The following is a 17590-nucleotide window of genomic DNA, read 5'->3' on the forward strand; positions in this document are numbered from 1 at the left end:
ACAACTCCTAGGACTTCAAACTCACGCCCAGTTCTTCTGGGGTAAAATCTGACTGACTTTGAGTTACAGCTGGGCTAACTCTCACATTGCTGATTTGCACTGGCTCCTTGGGATCATGCAGCTCAACGGAGCCACAATGATGTCCTTGGTTCCATGAGGCCCCACAGTGTCACAATGGTCCCTTGGATCCATGGTGCTCTGAAGTGTCATAATGGCCCGTTCATTTCACAAGGCTCCCAGTGTTACATTGGTCTCCATAGGAAGGAAACCACGGAGCCCCATGTTTCAGGAGCTGATTAACGGCTGCCACCAAAGGGCAAGGGAAGCCTGACCTGTCTGTCCTGGCAGGTTTGCTTGGAGCAATCCTTGGATATTTGAAATTATGAATGTGGAATCCTAATTTTCGACATTTGTGCCTGGAGAAGAGTGATGTTTTTCTTCCATAAAAAGAAAAGCACAGAGCACTTTCTAGTGTTTGGGAAACAGGTCAGTACTGGCACTCAGGAATCAAAGACCAGCCTGTCTGGCACAAGTCTGTCCTGGCAACTTTTCTCTTGCAGCAATCCTTGGATACAAAGAAATTTGGAGGTGGAATCCAAGTTTTGGCCATAGATGCCTGGGGAAAATAGACAGTTCTTTTCCATAAAAAGAAAAGCCCAGAGCCCCAGTGTTTCAGGGGCAGATGGGAGTGGCCTTCCACATTCCAAGGTCAGTCAGACCTGTCAGGTGACTCCTGGGAGGCCAAGGCAGCCACACCTATTTCATGTTCCGTTGCTTCCACAGGGCCCTGCAGCGTCACAATGGCTCCTTGCTTCCATGAGGCCTTGCAGTGCCACAATGGTTTTCTTGCTTCCATGATGCCCTAAGGTGTCATAATGGCCCCTTGGTTAAACAAGTCCTTAAGGATCTTAATGGTCTCCAGGGTTCCACAAGGCCCCATGGTGCCATAATGGTCTATTGGTTCCATGAAGTTCCTCTGTGTCACCATGGCCCCTTGGTTCCATGGGCTCCAGTGGTGCCCCAATGATCCCCTTGGCTCCACAAGTTCCCACAGTGTCACAATCGCCCCTTCCTTCCATGAGACACTGCAGGGTCATGATGGCCCTTTGGTTCTGTGTGGGCCCACAGTGTCACAATGGTCTCCATGATTCTATGGGGCCTTGCAATGCCACAATACTCTCCATGGATCCACAATCCCCTCCAGGATCCCAATGACCTTTTGGTTCCACGAGGCCATAAAATGCAGCAATGGCCTCTTGGTTCCACAAAGCCCTGCTGCTTCACACTGGCCCCTTGGGACCATAAACCCCAACAGAGCCACAATGATGTCCTTGGCTCCATGAGGCCCCACAGTGTCACAATGGTCCCTTGGATCCACGGTACCCTGCAGAGTCACTACGATGTCCTGCATTTCACAAGGCCCCAAACTGTCACAATGATCTCCATGGTTCCTCAAGACTCCACAGTGTCACAATGGTCCCTTTGATCTATGGTACCCACAGTGTCACAATGATCTCCTTGGTTCCACAGGTCCCTACAGTGTAACAATGCCCTTTGGCTCCAAAACACCCCACAGTGTCAAAGTGGTCTCCAAAGGAGAAAAACAATCAAGCTGTGGGCAGATGAGAGACAGTCACCAGAGGCTGAGGCTAGCCAGACTTGACTGTATTGGCAGATTTTCTTTGGGAGAAACCCTTGGATATAGAGAATTTTAGACGTGGAATCCTAATTTCGGCCATGGGAGCCTAGACAGAGAAGAGAGTTCTTTTCCATAGGAAGGAAAGCCCAGAGCCCCAGTGCTTCACAGTCAGATGGAAAGTGGCCCTCGACATGTCGAATTCAGTGGAACCTGTCAGACATTCCCCAGAAGTCCAAACCAGGCAGACCTGTTCAATGTTCCCTAGATTTCCTGGGTCCCCACACTGTCACAATATTCTCCTTGATTCCACGAGGTCTGGCAATGTCACAATGGCTTCTTGGTTTCAGGAGACCCAACAGAGTCACAACGGTCCATTGGCCCCTTGCAGCCCCACTGTGAAACAATGGCTCCTTGTTTCTGTTTTAAATCAATCACAATCAAACCACAGTTTGATCATAGATCCTTGCTTCCATAGGGCCCATGATTTGCACAATGGTCTACTTGATTCCATGATTCCTGGATTCCACAGTCTCACCATAGTTTCCTTGGATCTCCATTGTCACAACTGACCCATGGTTCCATGAGGTTCCATAGTGCCACCGTGGTTTCTGTCAGAGGCTGGATGAGATCAATGTCCCAAGACACCTTGGGATGCTCGGAATGCCCGTGTGGGGCCAGGGGCGGGTCAGGCCTTGGTTTGTGGTGGGACAGAGCCCCGCCTCCAGCCCTGGCCTGGCAGCGCTGTCAATCACACAGCAGGGGAGATGTTAACCAGCTCTGATTAGCCCAGCTGTCAATCAATCAATCAATCAATCAATCACATACCAGCATCTGGTGCTACCCTGACTCTGACTGGAAAAGCAAGTGGCAGTCCCACCCCAGGGGTGGGCCCATGGCGGCCCAAGGGTTAAAAGCCAGAGCACGAGGCCAGCCCAGGGTCTGGATCCTGCCTTCTCCTGGGGTTCCTCTTTTAGCAATGCTGGAACCCCAGCAGCTGGTACCTAATGTGTGTGTCTTTCTATGGATCTTCTGTCTTTCTGTCATTCTTTATTTCTTCTCCATCTAATCCTACTTACCTGAAACATTTTTGGGTAACTTCACATGTTAAGTTATAAGGGCTTTTAGGTTAAATGTGTGGGAATCCAGGGCACAGGCAATATTTCTCTGCCTGCTCTGAGGGGTCCTGACCCCCAGAGAAACACTGCCTTTAACCTTTGCCCATGGAGAGGACTTCCAGGACTTTGAGATAGATTAGAATTTACCAAAGTGTGAAATAAATTAGAGGGTAGTATAGCATGTCACTTGGGTGAGAAATTTATGTTTTGGGATTTTTAGTATGGTGTAGATAGGAAGCAAGATGGAGGAATTTGTGTGTAGTCCCTCTCTTCATCTTCTTCTTCTTCTTCTTCTTCTTCTTCTTCTTCTTCTTCTTCTTCTTCTTCTTCTTCTTCATCTATTCCATTTTCTTCAGTGTTGGTGGCTCAGGGTGATTGGTCAAGGAAAGCACAGTGTAGAGGTTATGTGAACAGTCAAGGGATCAATTATGTGTAGATAAGTAGAAATAATATGTATTTTAAGAGTTAATTGGATGAGACAACTTTAAAAGACCTTGAAACCATATATTTTGTAGTCATTTGGCAGTGCTTTTCCAGCAAGATGAGGCTGGTGTGGACAGCATATAAAACTTCAGGTATGATAATAATAAACAATATTGATATTGATCTTGTTTATTGATAAAACAAACAAGAAGGTGAAGACCAAAAGAAGTCCTGTGCATCTCCTTTTACCTGGCACAGAACTGCTACAGGAGGGTTTTCCCCATCCAGGGAACTCCCAGAGGGGCCATCAAAAACCCAAACATTAATAACTGGTAACCTGATGATGTTTGTAATAAGTTGGTTTTTTTTCCATGAAGTTGTTTACTGAAGGGTGTTGTCTTAATTGGACAATCATGTGAAATGTGTTGATTAAATGACCAGTGATGTCCACCCGTAGCAAGCCAAGATTTAAAAGAAGAGGACAGGAAAAACAGGTGGCTTTTAGCCCTTAGCCTTTTGATCTGAGACTGTGTCATCCCTGATTCAACGGTGACATTTGGGGACCTATAGGGGCTATTGGGGCTCCTTTCTGCACCTTGTGACCCAACATGAATTTCTCTGATAAACTTTGTCTGAAGCTCTCACTGTGCCCATGACAGGAACACCTGTGAGTGTCTGGGAGATCCCGGCTCTTTGGCAGCCTGGGGACTCCTGAGATGTCACCATGGAGCCCCTGTGAGTGCCTGTGACAGACTGGTGCCTTTGCAGCCCAAGGTCCCCTGGAATGTCACCATGGAATGGCTGTGACTGCCTCTGACCACAGGGCTCTTTATCATCCGCAGAAACCTCTGGGAGGTCTCCATGGAGCCCCTGTCTCTGCCTGTGACATTCCAGCTCTGGAACTGCCTGGAAACTATTGGAAAGTCCCAATGGAACCCCTCAGAGGGCCTGTGACAAATCTGATCCTTAGCAGGCAACAATCACCAGCCCCCTGTTGCTATTGTCAGTTTCCATGGCAACCATCACCAGCCCCCTGTTGCTATGGTCAGTTTCCATGGCAACCATCACCAGCTGCCTGTTGCTATGGTCAGTTTCCATGGCAACCATCAACAACCCACTGTTGCTATGGTCCATTTCCATGGCAACCATCACCAATCCCCTGTTGCTATGGTCAGTCCCCCGGCAGCTCCATGGAGACCCCTTTGCCGGGGTGGTTGCCATGGACACCAGCTCAGGCCTGCAGCCAGAGCCCGTTGCCATGGCAACCATTGGCAGCCCCATCCCCAGGCTCATGGGATCCCAGAACCACAGAATTGGCTGAGCTGGGCGGGACCCATCAGGATCCTCCAGTCCAACTGCTGGCCCTGCACAGGACACCCCAGCAATGCCAGCCTGGGCCTGGCAGCGCTGTCCAAACGCTGCTGGAGCTCAGAGAGCCCTGGAGCTGGGACCCTTCCCTGGGGAGCCTGGGCAGGGCCCCAGCAGCCTCTGGGCAAAAACCTTTTCCTGACATCCAACCTGAGCCTGCCCCGACTCAGCTGCAGCCGTTCCCTCCACTCCTGTCCCTGGGCACCAGAGGGAAGAGGTTCCCACAGCCCCAGCCAGGGACCCGCTCCCAAGGCTGTTGCCATGGCCACCAGGGCTGGGACCAGCTGGGATGCTCAGTTTCCACGGGCCAGGCTTCAGGAATGGGATTCCCCAATTTGCTGCTCCTGCTAAAACCGCGCTGCCCTCCCTGCCCTCCCACCTCCCGTGAAAACCACAAAAGGCAAAGATCCTGGGCTGAGGTAAGGGCAATTTATTGGGAACAGAAATGAGACAAGGAACAAATGGAACAGAAACAATATTGATAACAGAAGGGATAAAAAAACCTGTTTACAGGGAAAACTAAAACACAACTCACTGGGTTTGCCTGGCCACATATTTCCTTCTGCCTGGAAAGGACACCCTTCTCCTCAGGGAGAGAGAGAGAATCCCTTTCCTGCTCCTGGCAATGACCCGAGGTGGGAGTGAATGTAATGACACAGCCATGGCCAGACCCTCATCTTCTTCTATCCCACATCATGTCATTGGCAGGAGCAGGAAACGGGACAGGTGTGTTCCTAGCATGGATCTGAATGGAAAAGAGATCACCAGGGCTCTTCCCAACATGGATCCTCCAATTATGGATGAAGCTGGGGCAGTGCACAAAAGTCCTCCTGCATTGGGGCATTGGCAGACCTTCCCTTACATCTATCACAGCATCCTGAGTGGGTCGCTGCTGGTGAGAGAGAGACGGTAAATCTTGTGTCTTGATCAGAAGGCTGGATTTATTGATATATTATATATAATACACTATAACTATACTAAATAGAATAAAGAGAGAAGTTGCAGAGCTTGCTAGCTAAGCTAAGAATAGAAAGAAAGAATCTATAACAAAGTTGTGTCCAGGGACTCTGTCCCTAGCTTGCACTTTGTGATTGGCCCTTAATTATAAACAAGAAGCCTGAGCCAATCAAGGTGCATCCCATTACATTCCACAGCAGCTGATAACAATTGTTTACTTTCTCTTCTGAGGCCTCTGCCTTCCAGAAGACGCAGAAATCTGAAAGAAAGGATTTATGTGAAGAAAATGTCTGCGACATCTCACCTTTCTAAATTGTATAAATTAAAAGAAAAATGCTGATGTGGAATGAACAGGAAATTTCTTCACCTGTAAAATATACAATACTAACAAATCACTAAAACAATCCTACAATCTAAGAAAAATGCAAAACACAATGCAAAGAGAATTCAAGTCCATGCAGCTGAGTTTCAGGAACAGTCCAAGAGCCGAAGTTGTTCCCTTGGAATATCTGAGAGTCCTTTTGGTCCTGAAACAGACTTCTGCAAAAGAGTTCCATCAATAGTTATCAAAAACCATTGACACTCTTACAACAATTTCAAACAATTTGAACAACTTTGGAATGTCCTTTTCTGGCCCTTCAATGCTTCAGTGCTTCAGAGCTGCTGCCCACTATTTTCAATCTTTTTTATTTAATTTAATTTTTTTTTTAATCGAAAAGCAAAAGAGCAGCAGCCGAGCAGAGCAGTGCCAGAGAAGGAAAGGCCCTGGGGGCCCTGGCCCATGCTGGACAAGGAACCCCAAAACTGGCCCACAAAGGGGGACCAGGACCAGTAGGACAAACCAGAATTCCCAGAAACATCAGGAGGCCACACAGTGGGCCCGGCCCAGGAACTTCCTGAGCCCAACGGCCCATGCCAAACTGGGTAGTGAGATGCTTCCTTTCCCCAATACCACTGAGGCATGCCAGCAGCAGGGAAATAGAAGCCTTCCCCAGAAATGCCATCTGGGGTCTGGAGATGTTTGTTCCCCACAGCAAACCAGCTATGGTCTCCTCCAGCTGTGCCCTCTCCCTCTGCAATGCATCAGGTTTGTCTTCCATCCGCTTCATGGCATCACCCCCACTGGGCTGGGGACCAGAGGCAGGGCTCTCTGGATGCCCCTGCCCCCCCATGCCACTAGGGCGCAAGAGAGGCGGCAGAGATGGGAGCCGCCATGGGATCATCCCCGAAAAACCATCCCCCAACCCGCCGAGAATGCTGATCTTAAAAACAGGCAGCTGGACTGCCGCAACTGTCAGCTGGCAGGCAGCCCTCGCTCCACAAAAGGAGAGACCAGCCTCTGGGGCCGCTGCTGGGGCAGCCGGTCGGGGATGGTCCGGGCTCGAACAAGCCACCGCTTCCAGGGCAGTCTCTGACGCCGACACGGAGGGCTGAGCCTCCGACAACGGCAGAGCCGCTGGGATGGCCAGCAGAAGCAGCGGGGGGGAAGCCGGAACTGGGGAGGGAATCACGCTGAGCGTGGGATCCGCCGCGGGCTGCCCTGAGGTTCCTGCAGGTTCAGGACCGTCTCCAACACCGTTCTGAACAGGGACTGTCTCGGCTTGAGGCAGCGGGAAGGCCAATGGAAGTGGCGGAGGGGCCGAAGGAGCCGATGAGGTCTCCTCCTCCACTGAGCCGGAAGCTGGAGACGCATCCTCATTGTTGCCTAGCAACAGCTCAAGCACCAGAAGTGCCTCTTCTGCAGTCTCCAACACAGGCGCTGGCAGGGGCGGGGAGGCCGGTGAAGCCGTGGGCGGGACCGCCTGGAGAGGCGGAGACAGGATCGCCTGGAATGACAGCGCTGGTAGGGCCGAAGAGGCCTTAGAGACCGTGCCGCCCCCATGTCTGAAGGAGGCGGAGTCTGCGAGGCCGGCTGTGGCAGCACCGCCTCCTCCCATCCCCCCGGAGAGAGAGAAGGGGGGGAGGAGAAGGTTGCCTCTGCGCATGCTCCAGAGAAAGAGTAAAAAAAACTTCTTCACGCGGCGCAGTTTCGCCCCCCGCCGCCATGAAGCGGGGGGGGTGGGAAGCCCAAAGTAATCACCCACCGGGTCTTCTGCCAGGGACAGTGGAAACGGAGCCTGCCCATAACAGTTAGAAATCCATTGAAAGGTGGCTGCTCTGCATCTCAAAACTGGGAAGAGCTTTATAAATGCTGGGTAGATAAAAGGAAAAGGACCTCCTTGACTGTAGACGAACTGGATATTTGAGTCCAGGCATTCCCAGACAAAACCATCCAAAGCGTATAAGACATCAGTAAAGAACCCAAAAAGCTTTGCCCATCGAAAGAACTCATAGAGATCTGTTTTTTCCAGAAAAAATCTGTCTTCTCTACACCAGTGTTGCCAGAGGGCAATATAGGTCTCCTCTGAAGGGGTAAACTGAACCTCTCCTTCCAGGGCGTGTCCCCCATATAAACAGCCATAATTTTCTCGCGGCTGAACCCTCAGGGATAGAAAAATGAACAGTACCTTTTTCAAAAGTCCAGCTTGCTCTGGCCAGCTCTGCAGGTATGCTGCTCTTGTCTACCATCTTCCAGAAGGTTTTCCAGAAGAAGGTTCTCTTTGTGGTCAGCCTTGGCTGTGAATTCTGTCCAAATCAGGATCTTCAGTTCTTCAGCTCCTGGCTTGAATCGACTTCTGTGGTCACTTCAAAGCAACCATCAAATGCTACACATAACAGGATTTTTACCCAGTGCAGCAATTTGCTTCTCTGGTCTTATCAAATTAATTTCTGCTCTGACACGAGGGGTCACCAGATATTAAAGCATCCTGAGTGGGTCGCTGCTGGTGAGAGAGAGACGGTAAATCTTGTTTCTTGATCAGAAGGCTGGATTTATTGATATATTATATATAATGCACTATAACTATACTAAATAGAATAAAGAGAGAAGTTCCAGAGCTTGCCAGCTTGTTTTGCAGAGAAAAGAAGAAACCTCACAACTTTATAAAAGTTGTAAAGCCCGGTATGTTTATTTACGACACGCGCCGGACGCAAGTCCCCCAACAAGGCATGCATGCTTCTGAAGACCTCGGGTCTTCTTTTATCCCCCTTCCAAATGCATATGCATACAGTTTCACAATAAGTTCATACATATTCATTCCACGTGACATTTAGCACCAGTTCTTCTTTATCAAAGGAATTTCTAAGTTGGGGGCAAATCGACCTTGTGGTCTTTTCTGTTTTTCTTTCTCTGTCTCCTTGCTGTCTCGGCATGCGAGTTTTTCCTTCAGCTTTGGCCTCATAGACTTTTCACCTTTCTTAGACACTTCACCTAATTCAGAATGGATCTTTACTCTGTCTCATTTCCCCCTTTCCTAGGAAATAAGTAAATTCTTTTACTTAATGAAAACCTTCATGACAGTAAGTGTCTTTTAGCGCTTCACCATGTGCTTTTGACAAAGATGTTAGTACAGCTATTCGTTGTAGCATTCTACAGTTCCAAATTAACAATATAATAGATAATCTTAAGCTTATCCCAACTAATATTAGTAAAACTACAATGGGGTGGCACAACTTATTAAAGATTCCATTTGCAGTTGGTGACCACCCAAAGATCACATCTCACCAGTAATGATCCATATTTTGTTTTATTCTTTGTAGAACTCTGGTTATCTCCTTTGTATTATGTTGGACAGTAATTAAGGTTTTCTTTCCGCTTCCTTGGATTCCTTTCAAGCCTTCCAATAGGTCTTGGTGCTTAATTAATTGTTTTACCAATGTAAGGTTCATCCCACTAGGGGTAGGTGGTAGTCTGTGATACATTGTGTAATTGGCTTAAATCAGCTGGTGGGATGTTACTGGTACCAAATACCAAAAATCACACCAAATAATCTTAACAAAATTACAAATACAGAGATTAGAATGGTTTCTACTAGACAGAATAACATCATTGCTATCAATTTGTACAGCAGCACAAGCAGTTCTCAAGCATACCCCCTTTTCCAGTATATACGAGCACAGTTTTCTGGTCAGTGACTGGATGAATTTCAAAGTGACAAATACTCTGTTCAGTGTCCAAACACACATCCTGAGCATTAATAGTATTACTTTCACAAATGAATCCCATCTGTTCTCTAGTAATGCAGGATTCCAAGTTTACTGTCTGCCACTTTCCATTCATCTTTCGTGCCCACACTCTATGTTCTGAAGGATAGAGTATTGTTTTTTCATGGTTTAATCCTAGGGCAATGATGGGATGGATAACATAAACAGTGGCATTATGTATGGTAAGCACAAAGGCAGTTGCCACATTAGAAACAGGATCATAGGTGAAATTCACCATAGTCTGCCAGGATTGAAAGTTCCTTTCAAAATCAATTGCATTATCCAACACAATTTCTTGAATTTCAGCTGGAAAATTACCTTCACCCCTTTCCCATATGATCAGAGCTGCTGTTGCTTGTATCCATAACTGTGCTTGTATACAACTGAAAGCTAAAGACACATTATCTTGAACTTACTAAGTGCTTCTACTATTAACTTGTGGTCTTGGTCCCCGGCCTTTTCATACTTCCTTACTTTGGCAGTACTTTTGAAATCTGTCACTGGCTAGTTCTTAATGCCAATAGAGATTACTATAAAGGCTGCTTCAATTTTGTTAGGCCACCTGCTGCAGTGGCCAGTTTATTCACCAGTATTTCTGAATCAATTCCATTTAAAACTCCTAATCTTGTCCCTAATATGCCAGTTAGATGTTTGTTATGGGGAACAGGAACTGCTTTCTGTCCATGACAATTCCTGCCAGAGGGATGTGCTGGGCTCACACTGCAAATTCAGACACACTTCACAAGTGTATCTGACAGAGGTTTAGGTCATATCTGAGGCAGATGTTTATTCTGAAATGTAGAGACCTCAGGAATCTCCTTCCCCCTCCAAAGCACTTGATTTCCCAGATGTGTGGCAAGCAGGAATGTCTCTCCTGGTCTACAAAACCTCACTCACCTTGCCCCCAGCTTCAGGTCCAAGCCTCAAGTAAATAATGAAGGGGAAGTCTGAGAGAAGAGCCTAAATTCATTGCAGTGCCTCAGAAAAACTGGGATCAGGTTTCTGCTACTTGAAACACTCAGCACAAAAGTGATGCTCAACCTACAGCCTGCTGCTGAGCTCTGAGCGGGGGTCTCTCTCTCTCTCTCTCTGCCTCTTTTAAGCAGATTCCAACTGCCTCAGACTGGGACAGTCACTGATCCAGATCTCAGTAGGAAAAGGGATAGCTATAAATAAAGAAAATCACCTTCCTTGCTTGGGTTAATTTACCACCTGCAATTCAGCACCCTTTACCAGCCATTAAGAGTCTGAACTAGTATGGGGTGTATAAGGCTCTGCTGTGGTAAAAAGTGCAGTGTCCACTTTGAATTCAAATGAAAGTCTGATAGTAATTTGAGCTCAAAGGCAGGTCACTTCTACAGGCTGTATCAAGGTGAAATTACACCAACAGTCTGATTCACTTAGGTTATCACAGACTTCCTGGTGTTCATATACACCAGGGGAGGTTCAGACACTAATTACATCTGGTCTCTCATAAACTACCCTATTGATGACCTGGCACCCTACTTTGATTTCTTCTCCTCTGATTCCTTGAAGTGTCCACAGTTCCTGTTCCTGCCATTCTTGCTCCTCACATACCTGATTCTCGTGGATTACTACAGTAGATATGTTTAAATCTTTTATCTCAGAAGGTTTTCCTATGGATCCAGTATACTGATTAAATGGCTGGGACCAAGGCCATTCAGCATTACTTTGAATAGAGGTACTCTCAAGTTCTAAAACTTCAGTTATGATTACACACAAAACAATTCTACAAACTAAAATATGAGCTACTCCCGACCGCAATGTACTCATTTTGCCCGAGTAAATTTTAATCTCAGTTCATTGTCTCCTGGCGTCACTCCTTAAGGGGTTTCTGGGCCTTCTTCACCCGAGAGTGATGAATCCAGCCATTCTGCTCCTTTATTTTGATTGCAGTGAAGGTGGTGAGAAGTACTTGCAGTGGTCTCTCCCACTGTGGTTCCGAAGTCTTCTCTGTAAGAGACTTAACATATACATCATCCCCAGGCTATCTAACTCCCTGCTCCGAGCTCCAGCCACATGTTTCTCAATTACTCTGAGCTGTTTGCTTAATGCCACCATGTAGGTAGACATTCTGGACATTCCCTTTGTATTCTATATGGTCTTCTATAAGGCATTCCAAAAGGACTCAGCATTCCTTTAGCTCAAGATTTAGTTTGAATTTGCAATAGTGCTAGTGGAAGAGCTTGGGCTAGGGTAGATTAACTTCTTGCCCCAGTCTTATGATTTGCTGCTTAATCAAATGATTCATTCTCTCTACCTGGCTGCTTGATTGGGGGTGGTATGGGGTGTGAAGTTCCTGATCTATGCCCAGATGGCTACTAATCTGTTGTACTATTTTGGAAATGAAATGTGATTCTTTATCTGAGGATATCGTGGCTGGAACTCTGAAGCGTGGTATTATTTCTTGTAAAAATAATCTGGTCACCTCTTGAGCTTTGACAGTTTTGGTGGGGAATGTTTCTGGCTACTCTGAAAATGTATCTATCAATACTAGTAAATACTGATACCCCCCTTTCCTTGGGAGTTCTGAAAAGTTAATTTGCCACTGCTGTACAGGCCCATGGCCTCTCCCAGTCTGACCAAGTTTTGGCCGGGGGCGTATTTTGGGGTTAGTCTGGAGGCAAGGATCACATTGTCGGCTTACCTGAGTGATAGTGGCATATAAATTCCTGACAACGATACAACGATTGTTTCAATCAGATGTGTGTTCTAGAAAGCCTGTGGAAATTACTGCTTCAAAGTCAACACTTCATTTTAATGCACTCTGTATCACTTGCAGCCTTGGTCATTTCAAAAAAGGAGTCACACTATAAAAGGCTTCTAAGTAGTTAGGCCCTAGTGTGTTTTCTAGTGCCCTTCCTTCACTAGTAACCACGAAAATGGGAAGGGATTACTAGCTCTCTTTTAATGGTAGCCCACCCCTTGCAGTTGTACGTCTCTTTTGGTTAGTATTATTGTATTATGGCTTACCTTCGAGGAAAATCTGTACCTCACCCTTTGCTGCTTTCTTTGCCTCTCCATCCACCAGCTCATTTCTTTCCTCCAATTTTAAGCTCACTCTCTAGTGTGCCTTAATATGCCTTTTCAGGTAGCTGAACTGTTTCCAGCAGCTGGATTGTCTCTTCTTTCTCTGTGAGGTCAGCAGTCCCCTCTCTTTCCAGATGGCTCCATGTGCATGTATGACTCCAAATGCATTCCTTGGGTCTGTATAGATGGTTATTCTCCTCCCTTTTGCCCTTTCCAGGGCACGGGTCAGGGCAATTATCTCAGCTTTCTGCGCAGAGGTACCTGTTGGTAAGGGTCCAGACTCGATTATCTCTCTGCAGGTAGTCACTGTGAACTTTGCAATGTCGCTTTCCTGTCAGTGAACCATGTCTCTGCATCGTCCGGAGGAGTGTCCCTTAAGTCTGGGCGGCTGGAGTAGGTAGCTTTGGTGGTCTCTAGGCAACTATGGTGTACTGCTTCTCCTTGATTCCACTGAGAAAAGAAGCTGGGTTGACAATATTAGTCACCACTATCTCTACATAAGCTTGCTCTACCATGATGGCCTGGCATTTCAGAAACCTCTGCGGTGAGAGCCAGTGGCCACCCTTTACTTCCAGTGCTGCGGACACTGTGTGGGACACTAGCACAGTCATTTTTGTCCCAGGGTAAACTTGCATGCCTCTTGAATATTCAGCACGACTGCTGCTACAGCTCTGAGGCAACCTGGCCAGCCTTTGGCTGTTGCATCTAGTTGCTTAGAGAAGTAAGCAACTGCCCTTCAGTAAGGGCCCAAGTCCTGAGCCAATATTCCCTGGGCAATTCCTTGCGTGGAAAAATAGAAAGAATGGTTTACTTACATCTGGAAGTTTCAAAGCTGGAGCCGACATGAGGGCATTCTCTCTAGCTGGCGAAAGGCCCATGTGGTGTCTTGTGTCCACTGGAGATCTCTGTTTCCATTGGCAATAAGAGCATAGAGGGGTCTGGCGAGCAGTCCATAATTATAAACCCACAGCTGGCACTACCCTGCCACACCTAAGAAGGTTCAGAGTTCCTTCGTTGTCTGGGGTTTCGGGGTTTGGCATACGGCTTCCCTGCCTTAAAGCCTGCTGCTCAGCACTCACTTCTTACTCCAGGTAGATTACCTTCTGTTTCAATTCCTGTGCCTTTTTCTTTGAGACTCTGTGTCCTTGGAGTCCTAGGAAATTCAAAAGGCCTACCGTCCAGGCTTCTCTTGCTTCCCTCGTCCGAGTGGCTACTAGATGATCGTCCACGTACTGCAACAGCCTCCTTTCCTCTTGTGGATCTTCCCGGGACTCTGGGTCTTTGCAAGCTGTTCTCCAATCGGAGTGGGGAATCTTGAAGCCTTCAGGCACATGGACTATGTGAGCTTGAGTTTGAATGCAAAAATTTCCTGGCTGGCTTCGTGGATAGGAAGGCAAAAGGAGGCATCTCTTAGGCCTAAAACAGTGAACCAGGTTAGCTCAGGTGTTAAACAAGTCAGTAAGGTATATGGATTTGCTACCACAGGGTATAAATTCTGTGTTATCTTCTTGACAGCCCTTAATCCAGTACTATCAGTTATTGGGCTGATTCCTTCCTTATTTTCCTTTTGAGGGTACTACTCAGTTCTCACTAGTTGTGTTCTTTCCTTAAACTTGATGCTCATGGGGGAGCACCTTTCACTCTCCCTGGTACAGCAGAGGCCCATAGCCTTGAAAACACTTGTTTACTTATTCTAATATCTCCTCACTAATGTCTTTCTTAATTTCAGTGTCTGTTAATGTTAAGCCTAACATCTTTATATCATTTGCCTCCAGAGTAACATTTCTCATTTGAGAATGCTTAGCAAATTGAGCGAATTGTACAAAAGCTTTTAGGTACACATAGTACACATGTTACTTTAAAGGTTTGCACAAGTATGCCTTCTCAGACTGGCCAGTTGTTCATTCCCCACACTACGACATAAACATTCTCCACAGGTACTAAATCTTTATTAAAACTGAGTATATGACCCTTGTGTCGACAAAAATTCTTCCCTTTTGGGGAGGTCATCTTTACCCTTCTTCTTTTCCCTTGGGAGGAGCCTTTAGCAAATCATATGTACTCATTTTGTGAACTGTGATTGCTTTGCATTTCAGCATGATAATCCTTGCCTGATTTCATACATTGCTATCTTATGCTGCATGCTGAACAACATGTTTGATTTGCTTTCTCTTTGCCTTGTTTTCCTTTTTTAAGGGCCAAGACCGGAGGGCGGTCTGATCTTACAGTTTCTTTGCCATTCTGGGTGATTTCTTAAAACACAAAGACATTTCAACATACAAAAACTCTATCTCATTTATCCTCCTGTTTTAAAACAGTACTAACAGCAATGAAGTATTATAAATCTTTTTTTTTTCTGAGCTGCTCCTACTGGCAGCCTTCTCCCAGTGAGCCCCTCCCAAAAGGGGCTAATTTAGGAACCTCTTTGCTCTGGTCAGTTCTCATTATTTATTTCTCCTTGCCCTATCTCGTTTCCACTCAAACCTTTTTACAGACCTCCACAGTAGTTTCTCAACTTTCCTCCTATACACACAGCTCCAGGTGGCAGGTATCAGATGTGGTTCCCACACACAAGTTCTAAGACCTTAGGTTCTGAATCCGCTTGACCAGAAACTTCTAATTTACATGTGCCCTGACACTTATTAGAACAGCAAAACCAGTGTTTCTCATAAACACCGCACTGCAATAATACCTGCACATCCAGCTTTTGCTCACAGGCCATTCCCGTGTTCCCTGGAGAGACAGGGGAACAGTGTGCCCAGGGGACAGCCACTGTCACCTCACACAGCATGCTAATCAAAAACGTGACATAGACACTATATTCTGATCAAACAAAATATCAGTCTTTTCTAGTTCTCTTCTTGCACAATCTAATTAAGCCCTGTGTCTACTTACACTTGTTTTACTGCTTTGCAAAAAGGCTGTGCTAGTCACAGCCGAAACTCTGATATGCCCACAGACACAAACACTCGCATCCGCACCCCCTCCCTTTATCTCAAATTCGCTAGAGCCAAGGCTTGAATTGCTGTGAGGGGGGAATTCTTGGAATTCCTTTAACTCATAAATCACCGTACTATAGTTCTCCTATGTAAAATGCCACTCTTGTTGCAACAAAATCTTAAAATCTCCACAAACACTACTATACAATCTGAGAATCAAATTACCACAATGCAGCTGAAGAAAATCACCACACAAAACCACTGGGAAAGGGCATATCTCTCAAAGTGCTCGCTTTTCTTAACACAACACAGCATACCATAATTCAGCATTTACTCACATCAATTTTCTTGGACACAATCAAAATAACAGCATACAGTCTAGAGATCAAAATCAAGCATCCAAGGCAAAGGAACTCTCTGAGCTCATACTCACGGTTAAAATGTACCAGATCTACACAAATCACTACATTTAAACACGATAAATACCATCACTGACATTCTTCCACTCGCTTCTCTGCAGGGCACTTCTGTCCCTGCCCCCGCAGCCTGCTGCAGCCGGCGCCTCAGGCCTCACTCGGCTGCTTCAAACACGGGTAGTGCTGACCCCCCCGCACTGTAGATTTATTCTCTTTTATACACCATACACTTATACACTTGCACAATTGGAAACATAATGCACTGACCACACAATGCACACATTAACCATACAGCAACACAGTGTCCGGACATCACACACACACAAATAAAGCACACACAGGCTCAACAGTTCTGCTCTATCAGAACTATGAACCCCCAACACACACATACACGGGTTCACCCGGCTCACCCCCAGAACCGCTTGCGGTCCGCTCTATCAGAACGATGAACCCCATCTCTAATACAGCTGCTCTATCAGCTGAACCCAGACGTCTCTGGGTGGTTTACTCCCTTGCTCTCCTTTCCCTCCCCCGGGGGCCCCTCAGTACATACCGTATCTGCAGGCCAGCAGGTCCTTGTCTGTCCTCACAGGTGGCAAGTTGAGACGAGCGGAGCCCCACCAGGAAAAGATCCTAGGGCGCGCCTTGGAGGTCCGTCTATCTCCCCTGCCCCTGCGGGGACAGAGAACTCCTGGCTGGCTCGCCATAATGTTTTGCGGAGAAAAGAAGAAACCTCACAACTTTATAAAAGTTGTAAAGCCCAGTATGTTTATTTACGACACGCGCCGGACGCAAGTCCCCCAACAAGGCATGTGTGCTTCTGAAGACCTCGGGTCTTCTTTTATCCCCCTTCCAAATGCATATGCATACAGTTTCACAATAAGTTCATACATATTCATTCCGCGTGACATTTAGCACCAGTTCTTCTTTATCAAAGGAATTTCTAAGTTGGGGGCAAATCGACCTTGTGGTCTTTTCTGTTTTTCTTTCTCTGTCTCCTTGCTGTCTCGGCATGCGAGTTTTTCCTTCAGCTTTGGCCTCATAGACTTTTCACCTTTCTTAGACACTCCACCTAATTCAGAATGGATCTTTACTCTGTCTCAAGCTATGCTAAGAATAGAAAGAAAGAATCTATAACAAAGTTGTGTCCAGGGACTCTGTCCCTAGCTTGCACTTTGTGATTGGCTCTTAATTATAAACAAGAAGCCTGAGCCAATCAAGGTGCATCCCATTACATTCCACAGCAGCTGATAACAATTGTTTACTTTCTCTTCTGAGGCCTCTGCCTTCCAGAAGACGCAGAAATCTGAAAGAAAGGATTTCTGTGAAGAAAATGTCTGCGACATGCATCCGTTGGTGTCTGGTTAAGATAGAGATCTGGGTGAAGCTCTTCCCACACTGGGAACACTCGTAGGGCCTCTCCCCAGGTGGATGCGCCGGTGGGTGATGAGGATGAAGTTGCGCTTGAAGCCCTTTCCACAGTCAGGGCAGCGAAAGGGCCTCTCATCTGTGTGAATCCGCTGGTGCTGAAGGAGACTGGAGCTGATGTGAAACCTCTTTCTACACTGGGAACACTTGTAGGGCCTCTCCCTCTCCCCA

Source organism: Melospiza georgiana, chromosome 22 (assembly GCF_028018845.1).
Source record: "Melospiza georgiana isolate bMelGeo1 chromosome 22, bMelGeo1.pri, whole genome shotgun sequence".
Classification (NCBI taxonomy): domain Eukaryota; kingdom Metazoa; phylum Chordata; class Aves; order Passeriformes; family Passerellidae; genus Melospiza; species Melospiza georgiana.